Genomic DNA, 22,375 nt, shown 5'->3' with positions numbered 1-22,375 from the left:
TTCCGTCTACTGGTGCCTCCAGCCATGATGCCAGGATGCAAAGGCATCCAGCTTTCCAGGATCCCTTTAGGGTTGCAGTCATGAGCAGGCACATTGCCTAAGCACCTGGTATTGCTAGGACCTGTGCCAGGAAGATTTTCTTGTTGCCCTTAATTTAATGCAAGAGCCTTGGAAGGTTGGTCACAGTATCCCTCACCATATAAATGAGGAACATGGTATCCATAGAGGGTAAAGAATTTATTCAAAGCCACCTCATTGGTTTTAAATAGCACAAGCCAAGCCAATGTACCCTACTGTTTTGAGGCCAAGAACAGTGCCCGTTCTTTAACCCAACACTGAGGGATCCTGGAGCTATGGCACAATTTGGGCTCTGGAACTGAAGCTTGGGTCCAGGCAAAGCCCCATCCTGCTTGATTCACTACCCCGAGAGCACTCCCTCAAAAATCACTTTCCTAGGAGTCCTGGTCTCAGGCTATGCTTCTAGGGAAACCAACTAAGACAGCATCCTCCCTGCCCCTCAGGGTCACAGTTAGTCTCACTTGGATATTGCCATTAGTTGGAGCTTCTCCTTCAAATTCTCAATTCAAACGCACAACTCTTAGCCCACAGCCTTCTGCATTTCAGACGTCTCGTTTCTTCCTCCACCCCTCATCTTTGGGGGCAGCAAAACTGTGCTTTGACCCTGCTACTCTTATGAAACCCATTCTGCCATCCCTCCCTCCCTCCTGCCCCGCCCTTCCCCTCCCTCCCTCCCTCCCTCCTTCCTTTCTTCCTTTTTTTCCTTCCTTCCTTTTTCCCTCCCTCCCTCCCTCCCTCCTTCTTTCCTTCTTTTTCCTTTATCAACCTGGGCTTCAGGGTCCATCCATTCAAACATCTCTGTCATGTCCTTAAGTTTTTCTCTTGTTAATTTTTTTGTTGCGTTTTCCTCAGCCTGGACTCTGCATTGATGCAACTGTCTCTGAGACTCACAAGGACCTCTGGGGAAATTCATACCACTCTGCAGATTGCTGCCTGAGAACATTCATGGCCTCAACTGGAAGCTGTCGAGCAATCCTTCTGTTTCTGGAGTCAACTTTCTTACCCATAGTAGCTATTTAAAACCTTCTTGCCAATTCTCAAAGTTCCCACCCACCACTTCCCACTCCTTCCCTGCAGATAACCTTATCTTCTACTTACAGAGAAAGTAAGTGGCAGCAGATATCTTTCTCTACTTCCTGCCTTCACACCTACGAGCTTCTGACATCCATTCCCATCCTTTGAAAATTCCCTCCCTACAGCCAAACAAAAACAAAAACAAAAAGAAAACAAAAAAAAACCTTGTTCTCTCTGTGCTGTCAGTCTAAAACCTCTGCCTAAGATTCCATTCCCTCTCTCTTGCACTTTCTCGAAGCCTCGCCCATTGATCCTGCTCCCTTTGGCTTGCCTTTGAATCTTTCCTTTTCCTGGAGCATCCCTTTTAGCTCAAGTCACTTCCATTCTTTATCCAGTCTGAGTACAGCCCCATCTCTCTTTCTCCTATGTCTATGCCATCTGGGTTTCACCCACAACTAACCTGAAACTGCGTTCACTAAGGCCCCAAACATCTCAATGAAGCTAAATGCTGCAGCCATTGCCCAGGACCTGCTGGCTGCACTATGGCTTTCATCACTGCATGCAATCCCTTCGTCCTTGACCCCTGTCTTCTTTTGTGTTACTCCCCAGGTTAGTCTCAAGACACTTGGGCCCTTTCTTTTGAGGCTTTTTTTTTTTTTAGTAATTAATTCTCTTTTTGTACCTAAATTTTGTGTCCCTGATCTTCTTCACTTTGTCCCAAGATGTGTTTGGGGCATGTCCTTCACTCCATGAGGCACTTCCTCCACCCCCTTACAGAAGATTTTAGATTTCCCAGCATTGATGGCTCACACACGGCTTTAGATTACTACATCTAATCACCTACTGGATATTTCTACTCAGAAATCTCACAAACACATCAATCTCAGTACACTAAAAATGGAACTCATTGTGGTTTACCTAGGACATCTTTCTCCTTCTGTGTTTGCAACCTTGGTGGGTGTAGTGAATTGAATGGTGTATTAGTCATGGTTCTCTAGAGGGACGGAACTAATACATTCATACATATAAAGGACAGTTTATTAAGTATTAACTCACACGATCACAAGGTCCCACAATAGGCTATCTGCAGGCTAAAGAGCAAGAAGAGCCAGTCCAAATTCCAAAGCTGAAGAACTTGGGGTCTGATGTTCAAGGGCAGGAAGCATCCAGCACTGGAGAAAGATGTAGGCTGGGAGGCTACGCCAGTCTCTGTCTTCACGTTTTTCTGCCAGCTTATATTGTAGCCATGCTGGCAACTGATTAGATTGTGCCCAACCAGATGAAGGGTGCATCTGCCTTTCCCAGTCCACTGACCCAAATGTTAATCTCCTTTGGTAACACCGTCATAGACACACCCAGGATCAATACTTTGTATCCTTCAATCCAATTAAGTTGACAGTATTAATCATCACAAGTCCACCCCTTGTCAACTTGAACTCATACACATCTCCTGAAATCATACATAATCTTCAAATAAAGACAGTAATGGGGTCATAATTATGCCTTACATAATACAACTGTCCTTTGTACAACTGGAAATGCACCAATCCCCAACCCTAATACCATTACATAAAGTTAACAATACTTCAATGCTGTTGTGAAGTCAATAAATCTTATGTCACATAATAAAATAGAAAGAAAATAAAATGAAGATATTTTCTTAGTACAAGTGTATACATTCACAAACATGTTTTTAACAAAAAAGGAGGAAATACTCATGACAATTACAGTTGTTCTTTCTGCAGCTAGTCACGTGGTCATAGCTGGTATTGATGACCACCTTCTTTTACTACCCATTCTGTATTCCTTTGCACTCAGCAAGCACCTCTGCAGGTCATGGTTTTTTTCCTGGTGGACTGACCCAAACCTTCATTCCTGAAGGGTCTGGGTCATTTGTAGTCCTGCCTGGATTGGGCTGTTGTAGTTTCCCATTGACCTTAATCAAAGGCCATGGTAATACGAAGAGATGCCCTAATGGATCTCCTGTATTCCACACATACTCTTGCTTACCTCCTCTGTGGTGTAGTAGACTGATTTCATCTTGATAGTTCAGGTTAATCACCCCAGCCAACACTGTAACTCCCTTCTTAGCCTGTTGACTTAAAGATTGGAAGAACCCAAATTGTCCAGGTGGCAATCTTAACTTCCAGTTTAATGGAACTGTTGTGTCTCCTGGTGGCAGTGCTCCTCCCTCTGGAACTAATACCTCTAGGCCAGCAGAATGCAATGTTGCAGGAACAGGAAGGAAAAATTTTGCTAGTGGATTGCTAGGGGTGAGGGTGAGGGATGCTACTTCCACTTCCACTCCTTGATTCCTGGAAATCCTGGCTATGGGAGAAACAGTACCATATATTGGATGCTCATTCAGCACATACACAGCCTTCTGGAGAACTTTGCCTCAGCCCTGCAAAGTATTGTCACCTAGTTGGCATTGAAATTGTGACTTCAAAAGGCCATTCCACCATTCTATCAATCCAGCTGCTTCAGGATATGGGGAACATGGTAAGACCAGTGAATTCCATGAGTATAAACCCACTTCCACACTTCTTTAGCTGTAAAGTGAGCACTTTGGTCACAGGCAATGGTGTATGTAATGCCATGGCGGTGGATAAGGCATTCCTGAGTCCATGGATGGTAGTCTTGGTAGAAGCATTGTGTGCAGGATAGGTAAACCCATATCTGGAGTAAGTGTCTATTCCAGTGAGGACAAACCTCTGCCCTTTCCATGATGGAAGAGGTCCAATATAATCAACCTGCCACCAGGTGCCATATCCAGGACTCAAGGTTGGTGTCTGCTGCTGGCAACTTGGGCACTCTGCAGTGGCCACAGCCAGGTCAGCCTTAATGAGTGGAAGTCAATGTGGCTGAGCCCACACATAACCTCCATCCCTGCCAGCATGGCCACTTTGTTCATGAGCCCATTGGGTGATGACAGGGGTGGCTGGAGAAAGAGGCTGAGTGTGTCCACAGAACAGCTCATCCTATCCACTTGATTATAAAAGTCTCCCTCTGCTGAGGTCACTCATTGGTGAGCACTCACATGGGATATAAATATGTTCAGTTTTCAATCACTTACAGAGGTCCATTCACATACTTCTTTCCCAAATTTCTTTGTCATCAATTTTTCAATCACGCTTCTTTCAAGACCTGACCATCCAGACAAACCATGGGCTACAGCCCGTGAATCAGTATATAATCACACATCTGGCCATTTCTCCTTCCATGCAAAATGCACAACCAGGTACACTGTTTGAAGTTCTGCCCACCTGGAAGATTTCCCTTCACCACTGTCCTTCAGGGATGTCCTAGAAAGGGGTTGTAGTGCTGCAGCTGTCCACTTTTGGGTGGTGCCTCCATATCATGCAGAACCATCTGTGAACCACACCCTAATCTTCTCTTCTTCTGTCAACTGATCATAGGGAACACCCCATGAGGCCATAGGTGCAGGCTGGGGGAGATAAGGCAGGGTGGCAGGAGTGGAGACCATGGGCATTTGAGCCACTTTCTCATGTAACTCACTTGAGCCTTCAGGACCTGCTCGAGCCCAGTCACCTATATATCACTTCCATTTGATGATGGAATGCTGCTATGCATGACCCACTTTATGGCTCAATGGGTCAGAAAGCACTCAGTTCATAATAGGCAGTTCAGGTCACATGGTGACTTGATGACACATGGTGACTTGATGACCCATAGTTCAACATTCAGTTTCCACCAAAGCCCAGTAACAGGCCAAGAGCTGTATCTCAAGAGGAAAGTAGTATCTGCAGAAGATGGCAGGGCCTTGCTTCAAAATCCTGGAGGCCTCTACTGTGATTCACCTATGAGGGCCTGCCAAAAGCTCCAAACAGCATCCTTATCTGACACTGACACCTCAAGCACCATTGAATCTATTGGGTCATATGGCCCAAGTGGCAGAGCAGCTTGAACAGCAGCCTGGACTGTTACAGAGCCATCTCCTGTTTTGTACCTCACTCAAAACTGACAGCCTTTCATGTCACTTGTTAAATGGGCCAGAGTAACACACCCAAGTGAGGAATATGTTGCCTCCAAAATCCAAATAGGCTGAATAGGCATTGTGCCTCTTTCTTGATTTTAGGAGGGGCCAAATGCAGCAACTTATCCTTCACCTTAGAAGGAATATTGACAGGCTCCACACCAATGGGCCCCTGGAAGTTTTACTGAGGTAGAAGGTCCTTGAATTTTAGTCAGATTTATTTCACATCCTCTGGCATACACCATTAAGTCCAGTGTGTTTGCTACTTCTTGCTCACTGGATCCAATCAGCATAATGTCATCAGTGTAATGGACCAGTGTGATATCTTGTGGAAGCGAAAAGCGATCAAGTTCTCTCTGAATAAGATTATGACAAAAAGCCAGAGAGTTGATATACCCCTGAGGTAGGACAGTAAAGGTCTATTTCTGGCTTTGCCAACTGAAGGCAAATTGCTTCTGGTGGGCCTTATGGACAGAAATGGAGAAAAACGCATTTTCCAAGTCAATGGCTGCATACCAGGTACTAGGAGGTGTGTTAATTTGCTCAAGCAATGAAACCACATCCGGTACAGGAGCTGCAATTGGAGTCACCACTTGGTTAAGCTTACGATAATCCACCGTAATTGTCCAAGATCCATTTGTCTTCTGCACAGACCAAATGGGAGAGTTGAACGGGCATGTGGTGGGAATCACTACCCCTGTGTCTTTCAAGTCCTTGACAGTGGGACTAATCTCCACAATCCCTCCAGGGATGAGGTATTGCTTTTGATTTACTATCTTTCTAGATAGGGGCAGCTCTAATGGCTTCCATTTGGCCTTTCCCGCTGTAATAGCCCTCACCTCACCAGTCAGGTAGCCAATGTCATGGTTCTGCCAGTTTCTAAGTGTGTCCATGCCAATTATGCATTCTGGCACTGGGGAAATGACCACAGGATGAGTCCGGGGACCCGCTGGACCCACTGTAAGTCAGATATGAGCTAAAACTCCATTAATTACCTGACCTCCATAAGCCCCTACTTTTATTGGAGGACCACAAGAGCATTTTGGGTCCCTGGGAATCAACATCAGCTTACAGCCAGTGTCCAGTAGTTCCCAAAATATCTGATTATTTCCCTCTCCCCATTGCACAGTTATCCTGATAAAAGGCTGGAGGTCTTCTTGGGGAAGGATGAGAGAAAGATTTACTGCATAAATTGTCAGTAATGTAGTGGGGTCCTTCCTCAAAGGGGCCCAGCCTCCCCTGCATTCAAGGGTTCTGGGTCTGTAAACTTGCTCAAGTCTGGCAATTGATTCAGAGGCCATGATTCTCTGTTTTTATAATTCAAATTATTCTTTGTCCATTTGACCTAGTAGTGTTCTGCTAGTATAAATTAAGTGGGAATGCAGTAGGCATCTTCTCAATTTCACTTCTAGGAGCACCCTGATTAATTAGCCAATGCCAGAGCTCTACACAAGTTGGACTATTCTGATTGTCACTTTGCCTCTGGTGATCATTACAGTAGTTATGCCCACCTTTGCCTTTGGTGGTTGAGTGCTGCCACTTGGCCCTTGCAATCTCAGGATCCAATTATTCTCACTGTATTTAATTTTTTTAGTTGAGTGACTGCAGTTCCCACTGTTAGAGCTGACATATACAGAAGAGCAATTACAGGGCTCTTCAAAGATGCAGGTGCTGCCCTCACAAATTATATTTCACAAGGCATTGGTCAAGGGTATATCTTCTGGACCCTCCCAGCTGGGATGAGTAGGTCTAAAGTGACTAATCCACTCCACCATCTCAATTTCCCTCAGCCTTTGTATCCCTTCCTCTACATTAAACCAACGGAGATCGGGGATTTCCATCTCACTCACAGTGGGCCATCTTTTAATCCATATTTCAGTTAAACAAGCAAATAAACTATCAGAACCTTTTTTAACTCCCTAAGATGTAACATTAAAGGCAGAGTCCCTTCTTAATGGGCCCAAATCAATAAATTCAGCCTGATCCAACTCTATATTCCTTCCACCATTATCCCACACGCTTAATATCCATTCCCATGTTTGTTCTCCTGATTTCTATTTATATAAATTAGAAAACTCAAGCAATTCTTTTCAACTGTAGTGCACTTCCTCATGGGTCACACTCTCAACCTCACCTCAAAGGGCCTACCAGGACTTTAGTCCAGTTATAGGTCTAGAAGCAAACAGGGGTGTTGGGGATGGCTCCTGAGGAGAGCCAACATTATCTTACCTGGCAACTGCATCAGGGGAGGCCATCACTATTGCCTCAGGCAGCACACGCTTTACCTCCTCAGACAAAGGTGGAAAGGTTAATGGGTAGGGGAGGGGATGTTGCCACTACTGGGGATGGGGAAGCTGTTCCTTCCGGCAAAAAGGGTTCATCAGAGTTTACAAACTCAGTGTCCCCAGCTTCATCAGCGTCCTCCCACACATCCCCATTCCAACTTTCAGGGTCCCATTCTTTTCCAATCAATGCCCTCACTTTAACAGTAGACACCTGGGGAGGCTGAGCATGCACCTTTTGTTGCAGGTCAGCCACTCACATGATTAGAGCTTGTGTCTGTTTTCCCACAATTTCAGCTCTTACTCTGTAGGAGATAAGACTCTCACTCAGAGCAATCTTTGCAGATTAGAGGCTCAGTATTTGCTTCTGAAGCCAGGAGACAGAATCCCTGAATTCCTCATTTTCTTTCATCACTTTGTCCACTGAACTTAGGAGCAACTAACCAGCTTCATTTTGTTCCTTGGTTCTCCACATATGGTCAAAAGTATTATGTACAGAGTCACTAAGCTCCTTGTCTCTCATGAGCGATGAATCAGGAGTGTCAAATGCATTTATTTTGCATAACTCTTTAAACAGTTCAAGCCAAGGACTATCAGTGTTCTCCATACTATTAGAAGTAGAGTTCTTACCATTTTGGGGTCAATCACATTAAGCAGCCAACTCCAGAAACCCCAAAGCCAATGAAAGAACTCTATCCTTAATACTCTGTTCCTCTAGAACCACTCCTGGTACAAAATCTGTATTAGTCAGGGTTCTCTAGAGGGATAGGACTAATCTAATGGAACATATATATATATATATAAAAACTCATATATATATATATATATAAAACATATATATATATATGAGTTGATTAAGTATTAACTCACACGATCACAAGGTCCCACAAAAGGCCATTGTCTGCAGGTTGAAGAGCAAGGAGAGCCAGTATGAGTTCCAAAAACTGAAGAACTTGGAGTCTGATGTTCAAGGGCCGGAAACAGCCAACACAAGAGAAAGACGTAGGCTGGGAAGCTAGGTTAGTCTCTCTTTTCATATATTTCTGCCTTCTTGTATTCTATCCGTGCTGGCAGTTGATTAGATTGTGCCCACCCAGATTAAGGGTGGATCTGCCTTTCCCAGCCCACTGACTCAAATGTTAATATCCTTTGGCGACACCCTCACAGATACACCCAGGACCAATACTTTGTGTCCTTCAATCCAATCAAGTTGACACTCATTATTAACCACCGCAAATGGTGCTCCCCATAAAAGATGTACATATGAACCTGCACATGAGACTTTATTTAGAAAAAAGGTCATTGCCATTGTGATTATGTTAAAGATCTCAAGAAGAGATCATCCTGGATTAGGGTGGGCCCTAAATCCACTGCCAAGTGTTCTTACAAACAAGAGGAGAGAAGGCCATATGCAGAGGGAGGTAGAGCTCCTTTTTGGTAAGACTGAGTGTTGGTGCTAAACTTGTTAGTATGACTGTCAAGGTCCTCCAGGATCCTGAGTCTGCCTAAAATTTCAGGTGTGATTGCCACCTCACCTCCTCTTTCATCCTCATGCTCTGAGTGAAGAATCCCACAGTTTTCAGACAGTAGACTCTTCCCCTGTCCCTGTCATTGCACCCACTGTTTCCTCTGCCTGCTTTGTCTTGCCTGGAGTCAGCCAGAAACCCTCTCATCCTTCAAAGTGGGGCCTGCAGGCCATCGCTTCTGTGGTGCAACTGCTGTCCATCTGCACACTTTCCCTCCTGGGCTGTGGATGCCTTGAGGGCAGGGGCTGATTGTTTTCTAGTTTGAATCTTCTGTCCTCACCCCAACAACCATACTGACCCTACTGGTAAAAATACTCTCGATGGAATCAGAGAATCCTACTGTAGCTGGAAGGAACTTCAAGACCATCCTGTTAACCCCCTTCATTTATAGTGGTGGAGAGTAGGAATAAAAGTCCCGAGGCCAAGATAATTTAAGTCATTGGTTGTCATTTGCATCGCTGGTTGGCAATATATTTGGGACTATCAGCCAATAGTCTTCACTTCCAGGTCATCACAGGGATCCTCACAGGGTTCAAACTAGCTCCTTAATCAGGACTTTCAAAGAATATAATCTCCTGTTCCTGTCATGTCATTTTGGGGAACTTTTCTCAATAGCATTTTGTCCACAGACAGCCCTGGGATCCTACATCCTACCAAGAACAGAGCCCTGTGTTCAGGGCCAGGCTCAGCCCCTTGTCCTTTCTTGAGCTGTGGACATGGCCACATGTGATGGAGCTGCAGAGAGAGGTGGGCATTGCAATCCTGTTCTTCAGATAGGAACTGCCTTGTCTCCTGGGAGAACTCTGCTAGTTGGAGGAGCCACTGTGGCCTGTGCAATGGTCTTGTAAAGAGTTCAGGGCCCAGATGGATCCAGCAGATGCAGAGCAATGGGACTTGGAAGGAGCCCTTCTTAAGTGTCCAGCGGCTGGCTTGTCTCCCTGAGTCCGAGCTGTGTCTCTGGTTAGAGTGAGTGTGGGTGGGGAGAGGGGGCGATCTACACCGCTTGGAGAATTGATGCAAACAGTAAGTAAAAACAACTGTGAAGGGAAACTGGTCCCACGACCCACGCTGCTTCATAATCACATTTTTTTCTGCCTTTTGATTCTGGCTTCATCTCATCTGTTTGTTTTGGATGCTTCGTTGAAGCCAGCTACTCCTGAGAAATAGGAAATGACACTATGCAAACAGCTGAAGTTGGGACAATCCCGAGTCGTATTAGACACGGGATTTTCAAACAATTTCATCAGAAAAAAATCAGTGAACAAAGAAAGAGGAAGACAAGATCTTCAAATATCCTCCACTGTTAGCCAGTGAAAATATAAACTGATTTACACATAAATTACATCTTGAGGATTTCTCTCCTGTGGATTTATGAAAAAAATAATTGTCACCATCAATGGGGCTTATTTTTCCTCTGTTGATATTGCTGCCAGGCGGAGATCCTCATTTGCTGCCTCCTTTCTATCCTGTGGCCACGGCCCTAAGTCAGGCTGCATCGACTTCCGGCAAAGCTCCTACCTGTGAGTCTGGCTCTGGTCTGATCCCATGCAGCCTCCCAATCCATCTTTGCATCAGGGCGCAGCCATGCCACTCTCCTAAGCTGTTTGATCCCTTCCTTCTCCAGATGAAAGCCCCATGATGACCAGATAACTATCATTGCTCTGGAATAATGCAGAGCTACGGACCACTCCATACACTGGGTCTATGTGCTTCCTACCTCCCCGGCTCCTCCCTGCCTCTGTTGTATCTAACTCTTCTTCTAAAATCTAAGTCCCAGCTACCCCAATACATGTTCAGCCCTCCAAACCCTGACTCTCTCATGGCCATGCCTTTTCCCACTGCCCTCCTACATGGATAGAGCCCTCATCCTCCTAGTGTCCTCCTGCAATGCTTGGCTCATGTGTCAGTTGTTATATGAGTCTTTCCTGACCGGCCCGAGTCTCTGTGGGAATTAGGCTGAGCCACTCTAGCCTCGGTGGACCCTCCTTAGACTGTCCTGTCACCTGTAGAGCCCTGTCACCCCTTTTTATGGACCCATCTGTCTGCCTGCTGGTCAGGGAATTCCCGAAGGCGGCATCAGCTCTGCCTGAGGCACAAGATGCCTGGCATAGATGAAGGGTTAAGTGGATGTTTGTTGAATTTGTCAGAGAGCGTGAACAAATCTCAAGTGCAATGGTCCCGGCTCATTCCTCTCTCCAGCCCCTGCCTGCACGTGCCTCTTGTAGAGACAGCTGCAGGGCCCGCAGGCCAGAGGCCCTGGGTCAGAGCAACAACTGCCTTGTGTTTTCTCCAAAAATGAAGATTGCAAAATCCTCGTGGCCTCGAGTTCACAGCTGTGGAAGGAAACTTCACGAGGTGACGGTGGGGTCAAGGGGCCCGGGTGGGGACATGGGGACCACAGGAATGAGCACCCACGGAGAAATGCAGTCCCCACCCCTTCCACCCCCTCAGGTCTGGTTGTATAAACACGGAGAGGAGGCTGCTCTTCTCAGCTTTTCCCACGTTGAAGTTTTCTCTACATCTAGTTATGTAGCAATGCCTTCTCATCCCCTGAAAGCCAGCACCCCAACATATTTACTAAACATCGGGCTGGGTTATTCGCGTGTCAAGCTCCAAGGGCATTCAAACGACCTTCTGGAGGATGCACAGTGCCTTGGGGAACGGCGCCACCTGGTGGTCACTCGGGTTTAATAACCATATTCTAGGGCGAGGAAGCCTAGAGCATACTGGAGGGACCAGGTGGAGGCTCAGATTAAACAATTCCTGCTGCCACTGACACATCTGTTCCGTGATGACAGAGCTGAGTGTGTGTCCCTGGCTGGAGGCAGTGAATGGGCAAGGATGCTGAAAATGTATTCTTCTGGAATCTGAGCGCTGAAGGGTGGTTTAGAGACCAATATGATCCCAACCATTCATTTCTCAGATGGGCAAACTGCAGTCCAGAGGGGACAGAGGTTACCAAAAGTCTTTCAATAAATTAGTTGAAGAGGTGGGGCAATAACACAGGTTTCTGGGCTCCTTGTCTGATACTCCTCCATTCTAGCACTTCAGAGCACCTCACGGTGATGTCCGTCCTTTATTTTATTTTTAAATTTGAATTGCTGCCTTAGAGGAAAAAGAGGGCCAATCCCTCACTGCCATATAAATCTTCTTCCTCTTTCTGAAATTTATATCACTTAGTCCCGACACCAGTCTTCCTTCCTCCAGGAAGTTTTTCTTGAGCAGTTGGAAATCATCCTTCGGAAGCTCCCAGGCAATCTACCCCATACTGACAGAGGGACCGAAGTTGACTCTGGGATATGGCATGCACAGACACAGCCTTGCCCCCAGCAGCTTACAGTCTACAGGGGAGAGACAAGTGACAGACAAACACACAGACAGACAGATAGATGCAGAAATGATGGAAGGATAATTTCAGGTACTAATGAGGGCTTTGAAGGTGATAAATAGGGCACTGTGATAAAGAGTGGCTTGGAACGGAGCTATGTCAGCTAGAGGGAACGGGAGGCTGGTCTGAAGAGAGCTTAGCTGTGGAGGACAGGGAGAAGGTGGTGATTAGGAGGGGTGAGCACTCCAAACAAGAAGAACAGTAAGTGCAAAGGACCCAAGACTGGAATGAGGTTGGCAGGTCCAAGGCACAGCGAAGGCTGGAGAGACAGCCGGCTAGCGGACAAGGGAGAAGTCGAAGATGATGGGATCAGAAAAGACAGGGAAGGCTGGATCTGGAAGGACTAGTTGGGTTTGTATGCTGCTTGCAATGGGAGGTCATCGGGAGGCGTAGGCGGAGAGTGGCATGATTTTATGTATACCTCAAGTGGTTCGCATGTGCACTAATGCTTAGGAACTCCTGATGTGATCCCTCGGCTCCTGCAGAAAGTCTTTTCTTACTCACCAAGTTAAGGAAGGTGTCCTTCCTCCGACTCCCTGCGTTAACATCTTCATGCCTTCATCTCTGGGCCTACCACCTTGCTTTTGAATCAACTGTTTATATGTCTTTTTACTTCACTGGAAAGTAAATCCAATATTCAGAGAGACAGCAGTACAAAGTCAAGATCCAGAACAGACTGTCAAGATTCAAAGACTCGCTCTACCACTTAGTAACAGTGTGGCCTTGGACATGTGTCTATGCTTCACTTTCTTTACCTGAAAAATGGGGCTAACAGTATCCGCTGCATTGGACCGTTATTATAATTAAATAGTAGATGTAAAAAAATCTCATAACAATGGCAGGTACTATGTAATTACTCTATAAATAATAGATATCGTTTCTGGGTGTTTTCTCAGGCCTGCCATTAATAAGGTTGGTCCCAGAGTCTGTCAGGGCCTCTGGCTTTTGTGTGCATTGCTCATTGAATGGGGATATGGGACTACACAGGGAAGATTATTCCGGGACACAGTTTCTGGCCTTGGAAGAAAGAGTTGGAGGAACTGAGTTGACAACAGACCTTCAAGCACACCTGCCAACAAATGTAAGAGGCAGGGATTGTTCTTATCTTCATTTTATAGGCAGGCCCAGAAAGGGTAGTTTGCGAAGTGACCCAGGTATTAAGTATTAAATCCAGAATGCAAATATAGGTCTGTTTCACTCAACATCCATGGTTATTCTTTCTAGTTTTGTTTGTTTTCATTTGATTTTAACCCCACAGTACCATGTAAGGGTAACAGCTGGCCTTAGAGCAAATGTATTGCCCTAAACGATCATACTGGTGTCCGAAATCCTGCCATCAGCCGTCTGCCTTGTCCATATGAGGCCCGGCTTTCTGGCAGGGGACTAGGCTCCTGGGTGCAAAGGTGTGAATTTTAAGCTCTAGGTAACAACACCATAAATATGGAACAATGTCTTTCTTAGGCCCTGACCCCAAAATGGAGGTAATAATCCCCATTACCTTCCAAAGGGCTAAGCCCACAGAAGCTGTTAATGGTGTTCAAGCAGATTCTGGTGGCTACTCTCAGATCAGAAAAGGCCCTGGGTATGCTAGCCTTTAAAGTTTGAATGTGATGAGGATAAACAGCGATAAAATGAAAGTGGCATTTGAAAAAGAAATATTTTCAGAAACAGATTGAAGACTGAAATTTACATTGTAGTTGTGTCTATCAAGCTTTCCCTTATCCTGTTTAAATTAGAACTTGCTTATACTTTTTGAATTTATAATTTGCCCTCTTTCAAAATTGCAAGGATACAAACATAGGCAGGCTTCTGCTGGGAAGTAGCAGGGCCTGGTGGTCAAGAGCACAGGACCCGGAGCTTAGAGGATTGGCTTTGATCCCTAGACCTCCATTCACAGATCTGGGACCCACCTATATGAGTTCTTCAACTCCCTCTGCCCTATTCCTCTTTGTAAGATGAGAGTGACAGTGGTACCTGCCTCCTGGTGACTGGCACTGCTTAGAAGAGCACTTGGCCCACAATTTTGTTAGCGGTTATTGTTACCATTGCTATTATTGCTCTAAAAAGTAATTTGAAGGCCGGGCGTGGTGGCTCATGCCTGTAATCCCAGGACTTTAGGAGGCTGAGGTGGGCGGATCACGAGGTCAGGAGTTCGAGACCAGCCTAGCCAACATAATGAAACTCCGTCTTTACTAAAAACACAAAAATTAGCGGGATGTGGTGGCCCCTACCTGTAATCCCAGCTACTATGGAGGCTGAGGCAGGAGAATCGCTTGAAACCGGGAGGCAGACATTGTTATGAGCCCAGATCATGCAACTGTACTCCAGCCTGGGTGACAGAGCGAGATTTCATCTCAAACAAACAAACAAACAAAAACATGATTTGAAAACTTACTAAGAAAGAAAAGAACATTATACCAGGGCTAGTGACTAAAGAATTCTTGAAATAAGTTCCACATTTGGTTTTATGTAAAAACAGAACCCACATGTAAAACCAAACAAAGCAAAGAAGAAGTACAGTATTTTACAAGGTTGTTAAGATAAAGCACAATCTAGTTCACTGGAAGAGTTGACTGCTGTCACAACAAAGTGATCTTGAAATTCCAGAAGTAAAGCGGCTGCCTTCAACTGTGCTTGCCCATGTTGCTTCTGATTTTTCATTATTTGGGCTGGTGTCTTTCCCTTCAAAATCCAGCACAAGGCTGCCCCATCTCCCTGCCTCTAATGCCGTGGCCCAGTCACTGTCCCCCTCCCTGGGATTGCTTCCCTGAGCCTCAGTCTCCTAGGTGGTCTCCCTGTTTCCACACTTGCCCCTCTGCAGTTTCTTCTCCACCCAGGAGCTGAGTAAACGCCCAGGTCCTTCCAGGTCACTAGAGCCCTGTGTGATGTGACTCTGGGCACTTCTCTGATTTCTCACATCTCCTTCCTCACTGCATTCCCACCATCCTGTGCCCTCAGTAAGGTTTATGAACCTCTGCAAACAAGCGGGTCCAATGGCTTCCTGGGAGCTGTAATAATTTGCGCCTTCCCTTTCCCTTTCCTAACATTTCCTCTTGTTTTCTTCTCTTTTCTCTCTGTGGTTTTTATTCCTCAGTTACTAAATTACTGATTGTGTTTCTCAACCAAAGTGGAGTTTGGTTCTCTTGGTAGGGCAAATGGGTACACCCATTCCCCTCTGAATTAAAAGCACATTTCATAGACACAATTCAGAGGGACCCTTACAGAAAGGTTAAAGCTTGTTAAAAATAGTTTCTAAACAAGTCAGTTATAAGCTTTATATTTTTATTTCAATGAATTTGCTTCAAGAGTAGAAAATTCTTAGTCCTATGAAAGTTTATTAGAAAATTACTCAACAATTTTGTCAGAAATTCTAATTTCTTCCAGAAGAAAGATACAAATAACTTTATATAAAAACATTCTTTCCCAGAAAGTAAATCAGTATATCAAAGGAATACCTGCACTCCCATATTTATTGTAGCACTGTTCACAATAGCAAAGATATGGAATCAACCTACACGTCCACCAACAGATGGGTCCAAGGGCTTCCTGGGAGCTGTAATCATTTGTATAATAATATCTACAACAGATGGTAGATAAAGAAAAATGTGACATATATATGTATATGTGTGCATATATATATAATCACATCTTCACAGTGTATGTGTGTGTGTGCACATATATGCACACACACACACACACACACACACTGGAATATTTTCTGGCCATAAAGAAGAATGAAATGTCATTTGCAGCAACATGGATAGAACTATAGCGTATTATGTTAAGTAAAAGAAGCCAGGCACAGAAAGACAAATATCACCCGTTCTCACTCAGATATGGGAACTAAAAAATTGGGCCTCACAGAGGTAAAGAATAGAATAGTAGATACTAGAGGCTGGGAAGGAAGTTTGGGTTGGGGAGGGAGAGGAAGAAAGGCTGGCTAGTGGGTACACACATAGTTAGATGGAAGGAATTAGTTCGAATGATAGATAGCACAGTAGGGTGTGATGATCGTTAACATGATATTGTATATTTCTTTTCTTTTTTTTAAACGGAGTCTCGTTCTGTCGCCCAGGCTACAGTGCAGTGGCGCAATCGCGGCTCACTGCAAGCTCCGCCTCCCGGGTTCATGCCATTCTCCTGCCTCAGCCTCTCCGAGTAGCTGGGACTACAGGCGCCCGCCACCACGTCCGGCTAATTTTTTTTGGTATTTTTTAGTAGAGACGGGGTTTCACCGTGGTCTCGATCTCCTGACCTCGTGTTCCACCCACCTCGGCCTCCCAAAGTGCTGGGATTACAAGCGTGAGCCACCACGCCCGGCCCCATATTGTATATTTCAAAGTAGCTAGAAGAGAGGACTTGAAAAGTTCCCAACACATAGAAATGATAAACACTCAAGATGATACACCAACTTAATCATCACACATTCTATGCATGTAACAAAATATCATATATGCCCCATCAATACATGCAAATATTATGTAACAATTAAAAAATGTCCTTCCCAGACCCGGTTTGGTATAATTTTTCCTACTCAATGGTTTTGCAAGCACAGTTTAGATGGAGTTTTACCAAAGCCCTGCTTTTCATCATGTGACCAAGTTCCCGGACTGAAAGGGTCGGCACTGAATGAGATGTTACTTTATTCATGATTTGTGCCTAGAGCAGCCATGCAGGACCCAAGGGGATTTAGATAGATTCCCCAAAGCTAGATAAGATAGATAGATTCACCAAAGCTCTGGCAGGGCAGAGAGGAGCAGACATCTGCCTCCAGGCCCAGTGAGAGAGGGCACCATCGTGTCACACATTATCATTTCAGAATGAAGTTCATCTTGGGTGACTGACTCTACCCTAAAGATTCTGATTTGTCTCTTGAGATATAATAGTAGACTGGGATCTATTTCAGACTATGGATATTTTGTAACCTGGATTTTCTAGTTATAAGAAAATAAAATTATATTAAATAAAATTTAGAAATTTCTATAAGTAAAAACAAGAGAAAATAAACTATCTACATTATGAAACCTATCTCCACAAAATAGTGGGTTAAAAAATCATAACCTGAACATCATAGACCGTTTCTTTCTAGTATTTTATATATTTGTTTTTACCTAGAAATATAGTTGTATGTATATTAAAATTTGTTTACATTTAACTTTTCAAAATTTTTCCGTTTTAAAATAAAGTCTAAAAAGTACAGTTGTATCCAAAGCATTTTCCCTTGTTAAATAAAGTTGATTCTTTATGAAACTAATTTTTCTTTGTTTTATTGAAAGATAAGTAGTCCATGGATTTAAAAACATCAAATAGCACATAATACAGTGTAAACTATATTTCACTCTCAGTCTAGACCCCCAGTCCTCCTTGAAAGTAATTGTGAATAAGGTATTAATGGTGAATAGGATGCTAAAATAGGGGTTTTGTCCATTTTAGCACAGGCCCTAAGCTGAGAGCAGTACCATAGTAGCAGAGTGCCTCCCGCCTAAAGTCAGATGTGAACTCTCCTGTGCAGGGCATGCAAATAGATTGTGAAACTGATTCTGCCAAGACACACCAACACCAACCTCTGGCCTGGAAGAGTTGAGTTGGGCAAGCTGGGAGTTGAAGACAGCTGTCAGACTGTTGTCAATATCAACCTCCCTGCTTGTCCCAACAAGAGGCAAAGAAGTGATTGTCTCTCACCTTGAGTGAGAGGCTTTGGCTTCAGGGCTACTCGAAGAGCTTTATTTGCACTCCCTGAAGTTTGAAGGACAGAGGGGACTATAGTCTGGAACATGCCTGTTTGTGCCTGAAGCAGGAGGAGCGAGAAAGCCAGGGCTGTCCAGGGAGCAAACTGCTCTCCCACCTGCTGGGGCACAGATGAGAGACCTTTCCAAGGGCCCGTGGACTCATGGGGTGGAGAAGCTGGAGTCCCTTGGAAGAGCTACGTGCAGGGAGACTGTCTGGTGGAGGAGTTAGGGGTGGTGGTGTTACCAGTGGAAGGTGTCCACATTCTTGGCATTTTGAACAAGGAATTGCACAATACACCCAAACAAAGCAAGGGAAGAATGAAGCAACAAAAGCAGAACTTTATTGAAAACGAAAGCACACTCCACAGGGTAGGAGCTGGCCTGAGCATAGGGGCTCAAGAGCCCCTTTACAGAATTTTTGGGGTTTAAATAGGCTATAGAGGTTTCCCATTGTTTACTTGGCATACATCCTGTGTAAATGAAGTAGTGGCCCACAATCAGTCTGATGGATTGCTTTCTGCAACCGGTCAGTTGTGGAAATGGTTGTGTAAAGTAACTAATCTGAGGCTGAAGTTACAAAGTTACTCTTCAATGCAAATGTTTGATTGGTTGCAGAAAGCAACCCCCTTTTCCAAGCAGAAAATGGGGGGGGGGTGCAAAGGGAGTAGCCTCTAGTTCTTTTGTTACTTAGGTATGAAAAGTTGGGGTTTTCCTTTTGATTGAGTTGTAGGAAGTCAGCGTTCCCTCAGGTTCCTGGCCTTCACACCCTATTCTGCCTCAGTGGGATCCAGCACAGTGGCGGGTTGCGCAATGTCTGGGGAATAGAGGCCTCTCTCATGTCAAGAGAGATATGGGTAGAGGTCCTCAGTAAAAGACTCTGAGAAACCTACAAAACATCCACCAAAGAGGGAGAGATGTTTGCCAAGGCTAGACGGCTCAATGCCAGGTCACAGCCTGGTAAGACCTTTCCTGCCTCCTCGCTCCTCTCCACGGCTTCCAACCCTAGTGGGGCCTGAAATAGCAGCCTGTGAGATGCGGAAGTATGGAAAAGTAAATAAAACAAAACAAAAATCAACATACATGCATCTGTATCTGTGTATCTCCACATACATCTGTTATGGTCCTTTATGCATACATACATATACACATGCACATAGATGTATATGTACATAAGTGTGTGTGTGTGTGTGTGTGTGTGTGTGTACTCCTATCATAGCCCTTACTCACTCAATCAAGGCTTCTAAGTCTGGGTGAGGCCTGCACAGAGACGCAAGGACAGATTGAACTTGGTTAAGAATTTGAGGTTTTCATTAATACTTTGGGTGACCTTTTTAATAATCAAAATGAGATTGCTTTCATGTGCAAAAGTGATCTGAGGACACTTCTTTCTGTGAGTGTGACCAGAAAAGCTTTTGTACAATGGAGAGAAAAAAATAACTCTCCACCCACCTATTTCAGTGAGTCCTGCCCATTCAGTAATGCCAGTTTCTTTTTTATTCTTCCAGAAATATTGATTGCAAACACAAGTGCATGTGAGTGTAGAGGGACAGGCCTACTCTCTGTATCCCTCTCCTGGCCCTCCCTGTGCTTTTGCTTTGGTCAGCAGGCTAAAAGAGGAGGTAAGGGGCATTTGCAGTCTTCTCCTGTTTGTTAGAGGAGCCAAGGCAGCTGGTGGGTAGATGTGGAACTGGGGTGGGGGTGGAGTTGGGTGTTGGCATGCAGGTTCACTTGTTTCAGGGCTGGCTTGTGTAGCTCTCTTGGCATCTAGGATTCCCTGGAGAGATTGGTGTGAATTGTCAGTGTGCTTCCCACCTGATTACACAGTGTCAGCATTCCCCTGACCTCGCAAAGTGGTCCTCCACACCTACCTACTCTTTCTGCCTTCTATGCAGGCTCCAGAACCCTAAAGCAACCATCTCCCACACTGCTTGGGCACCACTGGGATCTTGATGATTCATTGTTGTCCGTTCCTGCCTAGAAGGCTACATCTTTCTCCTGTAAGCCTTTTCTTAACACTTAATGGCACCACTGTGCATCAGTAGACATCGTGTCTCACAAAGAAATCTAGGCACCAACGAGACACCCCCTTCACCTTGTGTGTGCAGAAACCCCCATGTTCCATGGGTGACTCTTGCCTGCTCAGTTCCGTTTGCGTCCTCCAGCATGGCCTCCCTTCAAAAAGGGATAATAAATATGCTTTTTAACTTTTCATTTTAGGTAAATTATCTCTCCTTTGTAAGTTTTGTTGATAAACCTAGCAAGTCCTTTTGTAGTCATGAAGTAATATAGAAGTAAAATATATTTTCATTTTCTTGAATAAGAAGCTAAGTTGCTCACATGACATTGTGATCCCCTGTCCCAGGTCCCACCTTCCATCTACAGCTGGGGCAAAGCATTGCATAAGGGGATCGTTGTTTTTCCTTCAGTCTTCCTTCAGGAATCTGGGTGAGCTGGCAAGGAAACACGGTCTCAACTTGCCATCACACATTAGATGCATGCCCTTACCCTACTCTATAAGAATGTGTGTGATATTATCATACACTCAATGTAGTTATACTACTCAAAATACATAACTTTGCCCCAATATTTTCCCCAATTAGAGAATTATACTCCACAGAAACTTACAAGGATGTTTGTAAAAGCTGAAGACTTGGAATGACAAAAATATTTCATTATTTAAGTGTTGGGTTAAGTCATTATGTAATATCTATACAGTCAAATCAATAGTTGGAATGTATAGATATTATGTAATGACTTAACCCAACACTTAAGTAATGAAATTATTCAGTCAAAATTAACAGCTGGACTGTATACGTATTATATAATTACTTAACCCAACACTGTTAACAACAGTCAAATGTTAATTTGATATTAACAAATTAATATCAAATATTAATTTAACAAAGATATTAACAACACTGAGGTCTTTAATAAGACTGAGGAAGGCTTGTATGTTCTGCTGTGTAATCTTCTCTAAGATATTACATTAAGTGAATAAAGTTCATTTTCAATTACAATTTAGCATCCCCAAATTAATACATTGTTTTACTTACTTAGTACCTAGCAGAAGTCAGCTATGTGGCTTCTTTGCTTAATTTCTCCAAATCAGGCCCTAATGAAAATCTCTGTCCTTAAATTTTTACTGTGCATGTCTCACTCTTTCTTTAAGATAATCCTGGTGTTAGAATATTTGGAAGATAAAGTACTCACATTTGCTATTTGGGCACATATTGTCAAGTAGCTTTCCAAAAGAGTTGTATACACTTGTAATTTTATCTGCATAATGTGAGGAGACTTATCTCACTAGGGCCATTTTTGTGTTTGACACATCCTCAGACAGCCCCCAAAGATACTCATGGTACTCATGCCTGTTGGTATTTGTGAGGGTTACATATATTCACTACCCTTCATGTGACTCCTTTCCCTTGAGTGTAAGCTGAACCTAGAGATTTGCTTCTAAGAAGCAGCATAAGGCAAATGTAATGGGATGCAAATTCCATGATTATGTTACAAATCACCTTGACTTTGTCTTTTTAGGGCTCTGTATCTTGCTGCACTCTCTCTTGCCTTCTTAGCTTGGATTCTTTGATGAAACAAGCCACCATATTGGAGCATTCCACCTGCCAAAGAACTGAAGGCAAGCTTCAGCCAACAGCCAGCAAGGAACTAAGATCTTCAGCCCAAAGCCACAGGGAACTGAGTCCTGCCAACTGCCACATCAGTGAGCATAGATGGGATCCTCCACAGTTGAACTTTCAGATGAGACCAGAGCCACACCTGACAATTTGATTGCAGCCTTGCAGACAACCCTGAAGCAGAGGCCCCAGTTCAATCATGCTGGGATTCCCGACCCACAGAATCCATGAGAAAATAAATGTGTGTGTTTAAGCCTCTACATTTTGAAGCAATTTGTTATACAGCAAGAGATAATGAATGCTTTTGTTACTTTTCATTTTAGGCAAATTATTTCTACTTTGCAAGTTTCTGTAATAAGCCTAGTAAATCCTTCTGTAGTCATGAAATAATACAGAGGTAAGAAAAAAAATCCCATTTTCTTGAATGAGAAACCAAAGTGCTGACATAACATTGTGATCCTCTGTCCTAGGTCTGTCCTTCCATCCACGGCTGGGGCAAAACATTGCATAAGGGGATCTTTGCTTGTGCTACTCCTCCCAGGTGGACATCTTCTCTTCTCTGTGATTTTCACTGAGAGCATTTATTCAACATGGATTTGAGTTCCTAGTATGAGCTTGAAATCATGAAGGAATAAGACATATGGAGATTTGATGTGCATATCTCACATCCCGCCTCCATGCCATGTCTCATGTTGTAACTCCTCTTAGGAGCCTCTTCTTTCCTCA

The 22,375-nt window shown here is 44.2% G+C and overlaps 1 long non-coding RNA gene across 1 annotated transcript in view; it reads left to right on the top strand.

Moving 5' to 3' along the window:
- Positions 1-21,907, top strand: part of LOC134733635 (uncharacterized) — a 38,312-nt gene extending 16,405 nt beyond the window's left edge. Inside the window, exon 2 of the long non-coding RNA XR_010117293.1 lies at positions 21,552-21,907. This is a non-coding gene — a long non-coding RNA (uncharacterized lncRNA). The remainder of the gene's footprint in view (positions 1-21,551) is intronic.
- The last annotated feature ends 468 nt before the right edge of the window (positions 21,908-22,375 follow it).

Source organism: Symphalangus syndactylus, chromosome 18 (assembly GCF_028878055.3).
Source record: "Symphalangus syndactylus isolate Jambi chromosome 18, NHGRI_mSymSyn1-v2.1_pri, whole genome shotgun sequence".
Classification (NCBI taxonomy): Eukaryota; Metazoa; Chordata; class Mammalia; order Primates; family Hylobatidae; genus Symphalangus; species Symphalangus syndactylus.
The sequence above is the reverse complement of the archived record's forward strand: the minus strand, read 5'-3'. Positions and strand labels throughout refer to the sequence as shown.